The sequence below is a fragment of the Trachinotus anak genome, unplaced genomic scaffold, assembly GCF_046630095.1.
Source record: "Trachinotus anak isolate AG129_WGS33_773 ecotype Australia unplaced genomic scaffold, CSIRO_AGI_Tana_v1 ptg000016l, whole genome shotgun sequence".
Classification (NCBI taxonomy): Eukaryota; Metazoa; Chordata; class Actinopteri; order Carangiformes; family Carangidae; genus Trachinotus; species Trachinotus anak.
In genome coordinates, this window is record NW_027273867.1 from 10,775,372 (window position 1) to 10,790,424 (window position 15,053).

Consider the following 15,053-nt stretch of genomic DNA (forward strand, 5'->3'; position numbering starts at 1 on the left):
CCTTTTCCTTTCATCTTTAAAGTGTGAGCCCAGGTGCAGAAAAACTAAAGATGCGTTTAACTACGTGTATGTATGTATGTGTGTGTGTGTGTGTGTGTGTGTGTGTGTGTGTGTGTGTGTGTGTGTGTGTGTGTGTGTGAGTGTTAGACACCCACAGAGAGGCAGAGAGGTGAATGAAAACATTCCTCACCTGTCGGCAGAGGAGCACGGTTCAGCTGACAGCTTATAAAGTGTGACCGCGGATCAGTTTGTTGCTCTTTGGGGTAATGGTTCCACAGTAAAAGAACCGCGAGCCATAAACCTGAGAAAAGGGAGGCTCTCGGGGAACGAGGAAGATTGAAGGAGAACAGACGAGGGAGGAGATGGTTACAGAGATAGAAGAGCAGATAAAGGAAGATTGTTTATCTTCCAGTTCCAATTATTGAAAAACCACAGTTGCATCACCCAGTTTTATGTGTAACACTTCATTATCTTTAGTACCTGGGCACGTCGGAATCCATTTAGTTTCAAAATCCATCCGCAATATCCTTGAGAAATCTCACATGAAAACACACATTAGTCATTATTGTGAACATGACCGCAAAGCGAATGTTTAACCCCTGCATCAGTAACTGTTTTTTTCCTTACAGTGTAACAATGACATTTTGCTGACAGGCAGCAGAATGTATCATAGCAATAGATTTTCAATTCAATGTGTGTTTTTACCCCTGAACCACAATAATAGGAGTCGGTTGTATTTGCTGCATCTATAGCGACATTTCATATGATGCATGCCTTTGTAGGAGCCCAGAAAATCAACTTAAAGGTTATATATTGTTACAAATTGAAAATAATAAAACTCCCCTCCTCTCATCTCTCTCCAGGGGTTACCGGGCAGACAGGGTCCCTGGCTGCCATGGGACTCGAAGGCCAATTAGTGCAGAATTTGAGTGCTGTAACGAGCCTGGGGGGAATAAAGGGAGTTTGATTACAACACCTAAACCTTCCTGTCGCCCCCAGCCAGCACCCCAAATGTCTCACTGACAGCCAAGGCACAGCTGGGGACATCGGCGTAAAATACAACAGCCCATACAGCCCTCTCTGTTCAGTACAATTTGTGAATGAACAATCAGTGATGTAAAAACACAGGGGTATAGTTTTTATGATTTTTTTTTTTTTTTTTCATTTCATTGTTTCTAGTACTACGATGAAAAAGTGAAATTTATCTTTCAGAACAAGAGGCTTATTGAGGGAGCTACAGACAGAAAGTGGAAGAGAGGGAAATATACAAAGCATAAGTGCCTGGTTTTTCCTACATGCCTGTTCGTGCTCAGACCTTCATTTGGAATGCATGGCGTAAAAGCCATAATAAACGGTGGGATTGAATCATTCAACAGTACTGATTTGCTTGGCCAAACGCAAGCTTGGAGTTTATTTGTCTCTGTTGTAGTGAATCAGAGCTGGAGAGGGCTGGATTCAGTCATCCCTGTTACAGAGACAGAATTCAAACAAACGCAGGGCTTCCATTATTTGGAGATCTTTGTAAACAACATTGTAAAAATTGAGTGGATTGGCACCCTATCTGTGTGGGCTACATGATTTTTTTTTTTTTCTAACCAACATGACATGTTTCATGAGGTCTGGATTTGATTCAGTAAAACTCCCTGATCAGACCTCAGAAATCAGATGGAAAAGAACAAACTAGCACTTCTTGTCAAGTGTAGTTTTGGACATCAAGGCTAAAAGTAGGGCGTCCCAGCTTCTCAGAGTTTATCCACTTATAGCTCCCACACACCACGTGGATTTGTTCCCTGGAAGTGGCCCAAACTCCTGCAAAATCCAGGAAAAGATCAATCGGATCATCAGAGAATGCGGTGCCCTCGAAACGACTCGACCCGGCCACCTCAGATGTCATCATGTTCCACCGTAATCCCGATGTGATACCGGCACCAAAGGATTCTGTTGATGCCAATATTATCCTCAATGTCAGCTCGGATCTGCCGTCAGGCCTCTCCTAATGCACAGTGACAGGAGCCCCACTGTGAGGACCCCACTCTGTCTTCTGATCGGGCAGCCAGATGGACAGCTCAGCAGCAGGAGGGGACCTGATATCAGTGTCAGCAATCAGATCTCACCCTCTGAGAGCTTGTTTGTGTGTTTGTCCGTGTGTGTGTGTGTGTGTGTGTGTGTGTGTGTGTCTGTGTGGGAGAGAGAGACAGAGAGTGCACAGTGCCAAGTGATTGTTGGGAGCATATGTGCTGACGGCGGCCAGAGTGTGTGTTGAAATGAAGATTAATGAATAAGAGACCTGGATGCGTGTGTGTGTGTGTGTGTGTGTGTGTGGACCAGACTGAAGGGTCAGCGGGCGTGTATCACTGAGTGCACAAACTTGAGCTTGTGTATACCTATAGTGTGCGTGTATGTGCTAGATTGTAAGTGTTTGTGAGTGTGTGGTGTGTGTGTGTGTGTGTGTGCGTGCGTGTGTGTGTGTGTCAGATTATACTGTATCTTTTAAGTTTTCACCACCTCTCTCCCCACAGCTGTGAGGTGCGGAGTGACATGAGAGAAACTCACAAAGCTTCACTAAAACCTCACGATTCAACAAGTCCACAGTGTCTGCTTTTCTTCTGGGTGTGGTTTGTGTGTGTTTGTCTGTTTTGTCTGTGAAAGGAAAAGAAGAAAAAGGAGAAGATGATTATTTGCATGTGTGCATTTGTAACAATTTCGACATCAAACTCATTGACAGACAAGTGACAAGTCCTGCCTGCTTCACATCTATCAGGGAGCAAAGAGGAAAAAAAGTTTTCCTGTTCTCAGGCTAAAAATGATAGCTGTAGCTACAACTGTGATTTACACCTCGCAAAGGATGAATCAGTCCCTGCATCAAGAGAAAATTGCATCTAAATTGCTTTTATATAATATCGTTGGCAGATGTCGCTCTAAACAAACAGTAAATCAGAATCATGCTGAATAACCCCCGAGGGAAGCAAAACAGCTCTGCAAAGCCAAAACCCATAAACTGTAAGTGGGTAGTAAAACTTTATCTCTCCCACAAATGTGTTGTTGGTACAGAAGAGTTTGTAGTTTGTATCATTTCATAAGGAATGATAACAAATAAAAGGCATGACATTTTTGGATCTGATAGCGCAAGACTTAAGGCATTTTCATGATCTCTGACCTTTGATCAACAAATGTTGCTACTGTTTGCCTTTTCTATGGAGATTAGGACTGGAGACACTGTAATTTACTGTAGCTACTGCAGTCTGCTGCACATTGAGTACAATCACTGATTCATTGATGCGTGCATCACAACTCACAGTGATTCTCATGTTCTCATGCATTCCTATTTAAGGGTCAGAGCAGGGAACTACAAAAAGACCTCTCGGGGGCTTAACTGATGCTGATACTTTTGAAAACATTTTGCAAAACTAAATATCAGGCTATAAATATTTATATTTTGAATGAAGTTCCAGTCACTGTTTGAAATTTAAGCAGACTTGTAATAACACTGGAGCCATGTCAGATCTTACTTTCACTTTGTTCAAAGATAAACATGGCGTCTGGGTCGATTTCCATGCTTTCTTATCTCAAATAAAACTTTCAACCAATATTCTGCTGCATTTGTATTTGACCCAGTTTATTTCTTATTATATTTCTTTAGTGTTGGGTTTGCATTTGTACTGAATAGGCTACTCGGTGCAGTAACTATTTTTATGCTCCTTGATTCACAACAATACAGAGTGGTGAAGGCGATGAGCAGAAACGATGAAGTGTTTGTTTGATGTGTGTTGCTGAAAAGAAGCAGAGTACTGAGTCACATTGTCTCCGCTCTCGACAACCTCCTCTCGCATTCAAAACTAGCTGGAGGAAAAATAAACAACCAAAGCTGATCAGATGGTTTTTACGCCAGCTTAAGTTTTTCCATAGCATGACATGCGGTTACACTTTACATTTTGAAGAATGCCCTGATGTTGCCTTATCAAAATTGGCTCTAGAGATATTGGGCCTCATGCAAAAACCAGTCACACAAACAGATTTGGCAAGTACAAGTAATTTAAGAGAATTTAATTCACCAGTTCACCAGTTTTCTGGTACTTGTGATTTTCTCTGTGTGGTCCAGATAAACTGCCTCTCTGCTTGTTTGACTTAAGAATTACAGGTTTAATCTGAATTAATTTAATCAAAAAACAGTTACTTTAATCTAATTGATTTAATTAAATTAAAAAACATATATAACACTTAATGCAGACTCTATAGCCTGATCACCATTTCAATATCATCATGGTTTGCCAATTTACTAAGAGGCAATTTAGATGGGGAAGGACTTGCACTGGAAAAAGTTTGCAAGCACGTAAAAAGTTAAAATTTGTCATCCTTCTGTAGTTGTCCTTCAATTGTATTCATGTGTACATTTTTTTGTGGATATGAAATTTAAATGATCGTATATGTTGACAGTTACAAGCCAGAAATGAAATACTGCTTGTTGTCCTTATGTGATGTGACTGCTGTGTGCTGGATCCACACTTAATATGCACCACAACTGATTAATATTGCAGGCTTTACGAGACAGTTTGTCTCACATGACAAAAGACAGCAAACCAAGACAATAGCTAAAACAAATGGGCAACACCAGAGACATAAATAGCAAGACATCAACACTCACAGCAAGACACTGTCAAAAGTCTTTTGAGGGTTGGAGCCACGCAACATAATTATGAAGTACAGATGTATTAGTCAAATTTCCACACCCCCTCCCCTCCCTAATGTGTTTGAGGCTCTGAGAGCTCTGTTTGCTCTCTAGTCAGCCGCTGCATTGATAGATGTGACGGGTCAAAGCAGGGAGAGAGGGAATCTACCCTTTTCAGCGTCAGACGGCTCTTTTGAGAGGAAGCAAGGGAATGCCAGACCCCCCCCCCAACCCTACCCACCCAACCCCTTATCCTATCCTGCCTTTCTGCCCGTCCAGTGAAGCGGAAGAAATCGGAAGTCCACTTAGGGACAGAGAGCCAAGTCTTGTTTAGATGTTGCCTCTCTTTTACTTCGGAAGCTGTCAACACTTAAAGCCTCAGGTTGAGCCATAAAATATGTAAAAATAAATCACTTCCTGTGCAATCAGTCAGATTTGGTGGTCATTGTTCTCGTCACTCACTGGTTAAACATGATGTCTTCTTTCTGCTGCTGCCTGAGAGATAATCTATCTGTTGCTTTCATTTTTCTTTCTTCTCTTTTTTGTCACTTTGCATCTTTATCCATCTGTCTGCTCTTCCCTCTGTCTGTCAATCCATCCATTTATCCAGCAGCATCTGTCATTCCTCTTGTCACTTAAATCATCCGTCCATTAGACCATCCATCTTTCAAGCTACACACTCATCTACTTTTCTGCGCTTCCCTTATTCATTCATCTGTCCATCCTGTCTTTTGTGCAGGGGTGACGGTGTTATGGCTGCCGCTGTGATCTCAGCTTCTTTTCTGCTGAGTTATGGTGACAGATTTGAAGTAGAAAATAGCTCAGCCGACACGACGCTCACGTGCTTCGGTATAAGGCCAAACACACCTGTGTGCCTCACAACACACAAACACGCAAAGAAACATTGCTGTTTCCCATGACCTTGTCTTCCTGTTTTCACCTCACATGCCAGGTGAGCTGCTGCAATCACACACACACACACACATACATGCACACACACAGTGGAGGGTTTCAGTAAAGGTTCAGGTTGTGTAATTTCTGTGAAATGAATTGCGAGCTGGGTGAGCTAAATGAATAGGGAGGGTGAATTTGCTATGTGTGTGTGAGAGGGTTTGTGTGTGTGTGTGAGTGTATGCACTGGTTTGACAGGGGGTTAGAAGCCAGGGGCCTCTCTGCATTTCTCTCTTTAGCAAGTGAGTGAAATACAGGCCTGGTTGTCAAGGTGACAGGCCCTGACAGCACACTCCAACTAAACCGTCAGCAGCCTTTCATCTCACACACACACACACACACATTCACACACAGATCTCCCTCTCTTTCTCGCCCACTCCCTCCTCGCTGTATTATTTTTCCCTGATTGCTCATTCTGTGATTTTCTCCAAATTTCTTTTTCCAAACTCTCTCCTCGACTCTGGCGCTTGTGTCTGCATATCTTCCAAGTGCATGTTCGTACTTGGAAGCGGCTCTTTGCGCTCACAGATCAACTTCCCTCATGCTCAGGCAAGTTTACAACACTCACAGCACTTGAGGTGTATTTGGATTTGCCTTTGCAACGCAACCGGGCAGTGCAATTTTTTTTTTTGGCAATTTGTCCAGGTGACGGCCAGGTGTTGACAGAAGAGAAAGCTAAGCAAGGAATCATACAGCAAAGGGAAGCAAAGAAATGAGAGGTGGGATGGAGGGAAGAGGAATATGGGACGTGGCTGAGGATAATTTATTATTCTAATGTTTTGCCTTTCATTCATTTCTAGGTGCCCATCCCAGTCTTCTCAGCTCATCGGTCCATCACTCTTCTTGCATCGGCGCTCTTTATCGTTGGTTTCTTTATCTCTGGTTTCTTTGGTTTGTCTGTTTGTTTGACAGCTGAGAGGTCTGCCACCATGCCGTACCTGTCAAAGGCTGTCACAAACCTCTCTCTGCCCTGCGGGTACACACACACACACACACACACACACACTCACACACACTCACACAGAACACAGACAGAGAGAAAGACATGGAGATAGAGGAAGAGACTTTTTTCTGAATGAATGTGCATGTATGATAGATAAACAGCTGGCAAATCATCCAATCAAGTCTTCTAATGAGCAGGATTTGGGAAACCCAGATACTGCGCAGACAGATTCCACAAAGTAGCCTTGTTGCTTTCAGTACACGTTCAATATATTTTGCAAATTCAATCCTTGCAGCCTGCAGATTGAATATGTACCTACAACTGTCACCACATGACGGCCAAGCACAGCTGCTAGTTGGATCCAGCCCTCCTGACCTGCTCTCCCATTGACTACCACTAAAGACTTTATTGTCGGTGGATTTGTTCTGGTTAAGCTGGAAAAGTTCTGTATGAAAGTTTCCGTGTTGACCCATCTTCATTTTCACAGGCAGAAATGAAATTCCAGACGTGCTGGCAGTAAGGCTACATAGTGACTGATAGAAATCACCTGCACATGATTTGAGACACAGAGGTGTGTACACAGAAGGGACATGATTTATCAGCTTATTACCACTATCTTCATTGGAGAAAGTAAATGATATGAACAGATTGAAGTACTTTAGTGACTCCTCTGTGAAGCTATTGTTGACATCAACTCTTTGACCCTTCTGCAGCTTAGTTTTGGCTCCTTTTAATGTTATCGCTGGGAATTATTAAGAGTTTGTTGTTTTTCCACGGCTGCCGTCATCAAATGTCCCCCGGTGATGTTTTTCATTGAAAAATGAAGTGAAATGAAATGAAACACTCAACCCTTCTTTCCTCAGTGCTCTTCATCATCACAACATCCTTCACAGAGAGTGATGCGATGCAGATGTTAATCAGATATGATGCAGATACATAATAATACCAGGAATACAATCCATCCAGGATGCAATATACTGCAGAGCAACAGATCTCTGGCTTGCAGAATAATTCATTACATAATACTGTAAACTCTATAGGCATACAGATCAGCTGATCTGCTACAACTCCATTTCATTTGTAGCTCTGGTTCCATTTTTAAAATAACAAATTATTTGCAAGTGCATATATTTGTTAGTTCACAGCTCCTGTGTTAACATATAACCTCTAACCACTTAAAGGCCACCTTCGCCCCGCGGGTGAGCTGTGTCGGCCTTTGGGAATCGGCTGACTGAGAGACTCCTTCATTAATCTGAGGCCTCTGACAACTGTCTGTCAGCAGCTGAGGGGGATTTCCACACTTTCGGTCTCTGGTTGTCTTTGAGAACAAAACCATTCATTAGCGCAAGGCATAAATTTTGACGCGGGATCTCTCATCAGTGGCTGGCTTGACGTCCAGTGCCTCCGAGTCAACTCAGGTGTTTCCCTGTCTGCGTTTGAGCTCATAAATTAGAGGCAGACAAATACACAGTTACACGCACCAACATTCACACCTCTAGGTAGATAATCCTCACTATGTCACTTTAAACAAAGACTTAAAAACATTGCTAAGCTGTCTGCACAAACCCCGAATGTAAACAGTCAGTGACAGAAAATAGTGGATACACAGAAGCTTTGAGCTGACAGCGTTGACATTTCAATAAAAGAATCTGTAGAGGGCAAACACTGACATGTCGTCATTACATCTGACACATTTTAACAACAGCTGCTGATGACAGTCAGGTGTAAGTCTACGAGTTTATCTTTGGCTACATTGTTGTGTTTTTGGCTTTGTTGTGATGCTAGCTACTAGCTAGCTACTAATCTTGTCTGTCTGCCTCTTGTTGCTGGGCAGAAAGCTTACAGTTGGTTTAGCAGAGCCAACAGCCAACTGCTATGGCTGAGAAATGAGGCTGATCAATGAGCATGAACCTAAACTGTAAAATCTGGGGCCATAAAACCAAAAGAGTGTGCTGAAAGACACTAAAACCCTCTATAGATTTGAGGTATACTGCAGAGTTTGTTGATTGAATAAAAATTTGGATTAAAGCAGCTTTAAGGAAAATGTGATTAACATAAACCAGACGGGCCAACATCAGTGATGAACTGGTGGAGGATGTGAGAAATGTGGATAATTCTTATTCTTCAAAATAGAAGCAACCCACACAGCAACTTTTGACACATTTCAGTTCAGCACATACAGTATAGGTCATGTACAGGGACTTTTTGTCTGCTGTGATGTTAAACTACAAGCTTAATACTCAGCATCCGTGTCCATAAGCATACAACTTTAACAGTGGTTTTCTTTCAAAGAGGCTTGATGAGTAATAAATAGGCCATAAAATATTTGAATGGGAAATCCCCTAGTTTCATGCTAAAGGATGAACATTATGTGTGTTCATGGATTGCATGTCTGCATGTCTATGCCTAATGTCTATGTGTGGCATGTAGACCTAGTGTGGTTGCGTGCTTATGTGTGTGTCAGTGGGGCTTCGCTTCCATGTGGGTGCAACGTTCCACTTGCAAATCCCAAACATAGATGCTTGAGATGCTCTCTCTTTCTGGCTGCCTTACTGTCATGCTATGCCGTGCTAAAGTGTAGACTCATCATAGCCAGGGACAGATCTGTATCTCCATAAATCTACCGCACTTCTGAGCTCAAACGATGCCACATAACGTTTTGTAAGCGGTATACACAAGCTGAAACAAAAGTCAAAGGCTTCTGCTCTCAGCGTCTCTTTATTTTTCTCTGATGCCTCTTTGTTTCATTTTCCACTGCATGATGAATGACCGCTGTTATGTTGCAATGAGTGTGCATCTGTGCTTGTGTGCTGAATGTATAGATGTTTGCATGCATCCACACTCCCTTTCTGCCATGCTGTCCCCCGCTGTTGTAACAGTTGCTCTCTCCTTTCATGACTGTTGCTCAGAAAAACACCACACGTGTTCTCATTCCCAATGTAGGAGGCTTATGCAGCCTCACACGCCTGATGCAGTCACCACCTCCATTGTGTTGACTCATGTTGTGAAGTTGCTCATCTTCATTCATATTTTCATACCCTGATTCTAACATTATGCTGATTTCAGACCACCATCTTGCTGTATTTTGGGACTCCGGGGGTCCTAGACGTACAGAGGGTCCCATCTCCCACTCACTCTCACCAAGAGCAGATGGCCCTGGCTGGGCAGGGCTGTGTGAATGAGCCCCTATTGTCTCTGGATGTAGCGTAGCCGCCTAACCCAGATGGCTTTTGTACCTTTTGTGTCTATGCTGACTTTCTGCAGAGTGAGACAGTGTGTGCCGTCTGCATCAGTGGGTGGTAGCCCTCTGCTCGCTTTCATTAGCCCCTCTCTCTCTCTGTCTCTTTGTCTCTTGCTCTCTGGTTTCTCAACATGTCAGTTCAGTTCACTTCAAGTGATCTTTATTGGCATAACAGTGAAGAAACACTACCAAAACAAAATAAACATTTAGATCTATGTTACTAGAAGAGCCCAACTTTTTAAGACTGTAGAATGAATTTAAAGTGGTTGCAGACTTCTGGACTGCTTTGTATATGGCCACAAGTATGTGGACACTACAAAAAACCCAAGCAGTGATTCCACATTTTACAATTGAGCATCTCAATCCAAAACCATAAGCACTATTATACTGTTACAACAGCCTTCACTTGATCCTGCTGCAGGGATTTCCTCCCGTTCATCCACAAGAGCATTCATGAGGCTGGGCACCGAAGCTGGGCGTTCAGACCTAGCTTGAGTTCTTGTTCACCGAACTCAGAAAAGCAGCAGTCGCATAGGAGCATCGTCATGTTAAAACAGAAAATGGTCCCTCCCCAAACTGCTGGAAAGACTTATGTTCTAATCTATAATCACTGTATGCTCTACTGTAACATTGTAATTTCTCTTAATTGGAGCTAAAGAACTTGACCCAAACCATTAAAAATAGTTTAAGAGCACAAGTACTTAAAAGTATGTGGACAAAGGTCTCTACATACTTATGGGTGTATCATAAATGTTAGTGTACAACTGTTTTGAATTGTTGTTTAAAGTTGTTATTGATGCTATTTTGATTTCTGCTGAGGATTGATTGGAATACTTCGGCTCAACTGCATGATTCAATTTGGTATCACGTTGTTCAACCTGGATGTGAAACCCACAGTACGTGTCCAGACCTACATAATGTCTGGTCTCGCTAGTTAACGAGTATTAGCAAATGGTAAAAGCATCCTTCTTTTGTGTGTGTGTGTGTGTGTCTGTGTGTGTGTGTGTGTGTGTGTGTGTGTGTGTGTGTGTGTGTGTGTGTTCATGCACAATTGTCTAAACATGTTGTTTTATTTAAGTCGTTTAGTGGAATTCGGTATTTGTGGTGGTGATTGCTGAGTTTGCCTGATGTTCTGGCTTAATGTCAAAAACCACACATGCGCGTGCACAAACACACACACACACACACACACACACACATTCGTGTGTGTGTGTTTGTGTGTGTTCATGTATGTGTATGTGTGTGTGTTTGTGTGTGTGTGTGTGTGTTTGTGTGTATGTGTGTGTGTGTGTTCTCTCTTGTGTCATCTTCACCAAACCGCAAAAAGTCACATCACCACACCACCTCCCTGCTCTACTCATTTCCATGTAACAGCTAATTTACTGCTCAAATCAAGTGAGACGTCTAATGAATCTACACATCTATGCTAACAGAGACCAAGGATGACCTCTCACTCTGTAACACACACACACACACACAGCACCGTTAGCGTGCACTGATCTCGTCATAGGGAGGCATCATGCGTTCCCTCATGCCCTGAGGGCCCACCACAGCACAATGCCAGGCTTCAGAGAGTTGGCTAAATCCCCACCAGAGACAGTCAGGCTGTCTGCTTGGCAAGCTGGCACTTCTGCAGACTGTATTTACGCAACCTCTGGATGAAAAGGATCTGATTACCACAAGGAATATATACAAGGTATCAATCAGCAGGCAGGCGTGGAAAGAGAGACAACAAGAGACAAACAGAGAGAGAGAGAGAGAGAGAAAAAAGGAGTATGGTCCAATGTTGTGTTTTTATTGGTGCTCTTAAACCTTCACACACACATATGCAGCTATGTATACAAGCACAGACACACACACAGACACTCAGACAGAGTCTTTCTGGCAGAGGATGTGGGTCCAGAGAGCAGTGTGGTGTTTCAGTTTCAATCTTGCACTCAGATCAGATCAAATGCACCAGTCGGCAACTAAAGATGATGTCACTATCCCACAGCTGTCCCTACCACTCAGTGCTACACTACGCTCTGTGTGTGTGTGTGTGTCTGTGTGTGTGTTTGTTTGTGTGTGTGTGTGTGTATGTGCGTGTGAAACCCTCCAGTGAGGTCAAATTGGGCTCTCTCTCTCTGTCTCCCTCTCTTCTTTCAAAACTCTGGGGATCCTACAGGCCATGCTGAAAGCTCTGGTCCAGCTCAAGTTCCCTCTGTGTGTATGTGAGACACACACACACACACACACACACGCATACACACATACTGTATACTGCAATTCTAGCTGCCGGGAATTGCATGAGAGGAGAGTGGGAAAGCGAGGGGAAATGGGGGAGAAGTGGGGATGCTTTTACAGCAGAATCGTCGCGAACCATCAGAGGATAGGAGTATTTTATTCACACATAACTGTAGGCTATACTGAGCATGTGCACATGTGGAAATAGAGAGAAACTCAATACGGACAGTGTCGTACTTGAGTGCTGTTTTCAAATGTGTGTGCTTCTTTCATTCAGTTTTGTCAAACCTAATATTTTTTCTCTTCTGTTTCAAAGCCATTTACTTGCTTTCCTCTTAAAAGAGGATGATCAAGGTGATTAATTACATAATGGTAAATTAATCACCATTAAAATGAAAATACATTTAACTTTTCTAATACCTACAATATAAGAACACTTGTGATGATTAAATTAATTAAAAATAGATCAGACACAGATTTAGTGTTCGGGTTTCTGTTTGTCTTATGTCTGCTACAGAGAATGTAAATCAAAATGTTTCAATGAGATCATTGGTTCTAGTGTAAAATCTCTTTCTCTCTTATGTCCTACTATTACAATCATAGTGATGAATAATATTGTAAAAGATCTAGATAATTATTACCACTGTGCAGTCTTGTTACTTGACCCCTGAAAGGTTTTTGGACACATAATAAATTTACCTTTAAGGTTTTGATAACACAATTACTAAAATTTAGTTTCGGTGTTGGACTGTTGGGATGCTTTATACAATAAAGATAATCTGCCACCATCACTGACATTACTGATTTGATGCACCTTCTATATGCAATATTGTGTCCTTTTAAAAGCTGCTTATCTGTAAATGTTGGATAAATCCTCAGAGATCACGATTAGTCTTAACTGTGTCACTTGAAATGCCACAGATTATGAAACTGACTTTTCTGTTATGGCCTTCAACCTGTAGAATAGGTTACACAAGTTTAAAATGATTTCTTCTCAGACTCAGCACCTCATTATTAATATTTTGTATAAGAACATTTTCAAAGCAAGTGCATCGTAATTTTAGAAAAACCCTTCAGCTCTCAACGTGGTGCGAGAGAGATTACACACGCTAGCATGACAGCACAACAGTGCATTTAATACAGCATAACTAGTTTACGCTCTTAATTTATGGAGGTTAACGCATCAGAGGTTGAAAGCTTCCTGGAAGTGAAACATGAGTGTTCATGCTGTAACTGTGCACAGCTGAGTGCTTGCACTTCAATATTTGTATTTAAGCCGTTTTTTGAGTGGAGGACTTTTAGAGGGCTGTTATATTATATCTGCTTTGATTTAATTAAGGCTTTTGTGTGCCTCTCCCACCACTAGAACATAGTCTGACACACACTCAAGCAACATAGCACGAAATACAGTTTCAGTTTTGGCATTCCTTAACATTGCAATAGCTTTATTTAGCCTTGGTTGGTGCACTAACTACAAAAGAAAACCAGACAAAGGCCAAGAATGTAAGATATTTTTATAGATTTCTTTAAACCATATTTGTGTAATAAGAATATAGTTTTCTCATAATAAAACTCCATAGTTTACTCAAGTCCTTTTCATTAGCACAGACACATTGAGAAATGATCAAAAATAAATAACTAATAATTAAGAAGAGAAATATTCTTTGAAATCAAATACTGGTATTGTTTTCTTTCATGTTTTTCTAAGCCTGCTGCCTCTCCAACACTCAACATAATGCAATAAATACATCAGAGCAGCACATGCTTCCTATCTCTGTATAAAGTCTCATGTATTCAATTAGTGATAATGTTGAACAGTTGCATCTCCAGGATTATGGGTAGAATCAGGACAACATTTTCTGAATTTGTGAAAAGAAATTAATAAATAAATGTTTTACTTGAATTAGACTTTGTCCACGTGGCAAATTAGAAGTGGGTTGGATAAAACAAAAAAAAATGTGGAGTAAAACAAATCAGATTTTTGTGTGTTAAAAAATGCAGCATTGCACACTCCCTTTTCCCTCTCACCCTGCTTTGCTTTAGGCGCTGTGCAGGGTTCAGCTGCATGGCAGGGAGGGGTCAGAGGTCAGTGTAGCTCTCCGTGTGAGTGTCTAGGTTGACTTTTGACCTCCTCTGACCTGCTGAACAGCAGGTCAGAGGAGAGAACTGGTCGCCTAACTGGGAGCAGAGAGAAGTCCCAAAGGTCAGAGCAGGCAGAGGGAAAAAGCGTCTTCTCAGCCTCTTTCTCTACTTCATTTTCTGCTTCTCAATCTCATTCTCACTTTATCCTCACATTACCGTAAGTGCACATAAAATCTGTACAAAATCTAAGCCCTCCATTTAGCAACAAGAGTGAAGTAAAAGATATTTATTTTCTTTCTGACAGCAGTGTCTTTGGTATTTATGCACCACGCTTTTAAGAAGTTTCCAAGGCCCAAGGATCATGAAACTCACTCAACAGATAAACGACCATGGAAACATTCAAATCAAGTGAGAGGAAAGAAAACAACAAAATGACAACGACTTGTTTTTTTCCCCCCACAACAGCAGGGATTTCTAAATCTCTCAGTAATGTCTTATTATCAGAAAAATTCATCATATTTTACTAGCCTACTACTTTCCAGTAACTTTTCATCGCCATATTTTTGCTTCTTGCTGTATTTTATTGCTGAACCTCAATCTCTCATCTTCCCCATTATCCATGTGCCATTTATCTCTTTACACTTGAATGGACCCTTAGCACTTATGTTTGGGAAGAAAAATATATCTTTTAACAAAAGATAAAACATATGCTATAGCATATTTTACAACCAACCCAACACTTCTTCTTCTAGGGCCCCTCATCATCCCTTCATCCCTCCCATCATCCACCCCCTCTCTCATCAAGGGTCATTTGCTCAGTTTCCTGTCTGCCTCTCCTGGCTTTTTCCTCTGCAGCTCTGATTGGTGATGTTCTACCAGAATTTGATTGGTCGGGGCATTTGGCGCCTCCCCTTGTTAACAGCCGTGAAAACACCTCCCCTTTTTCA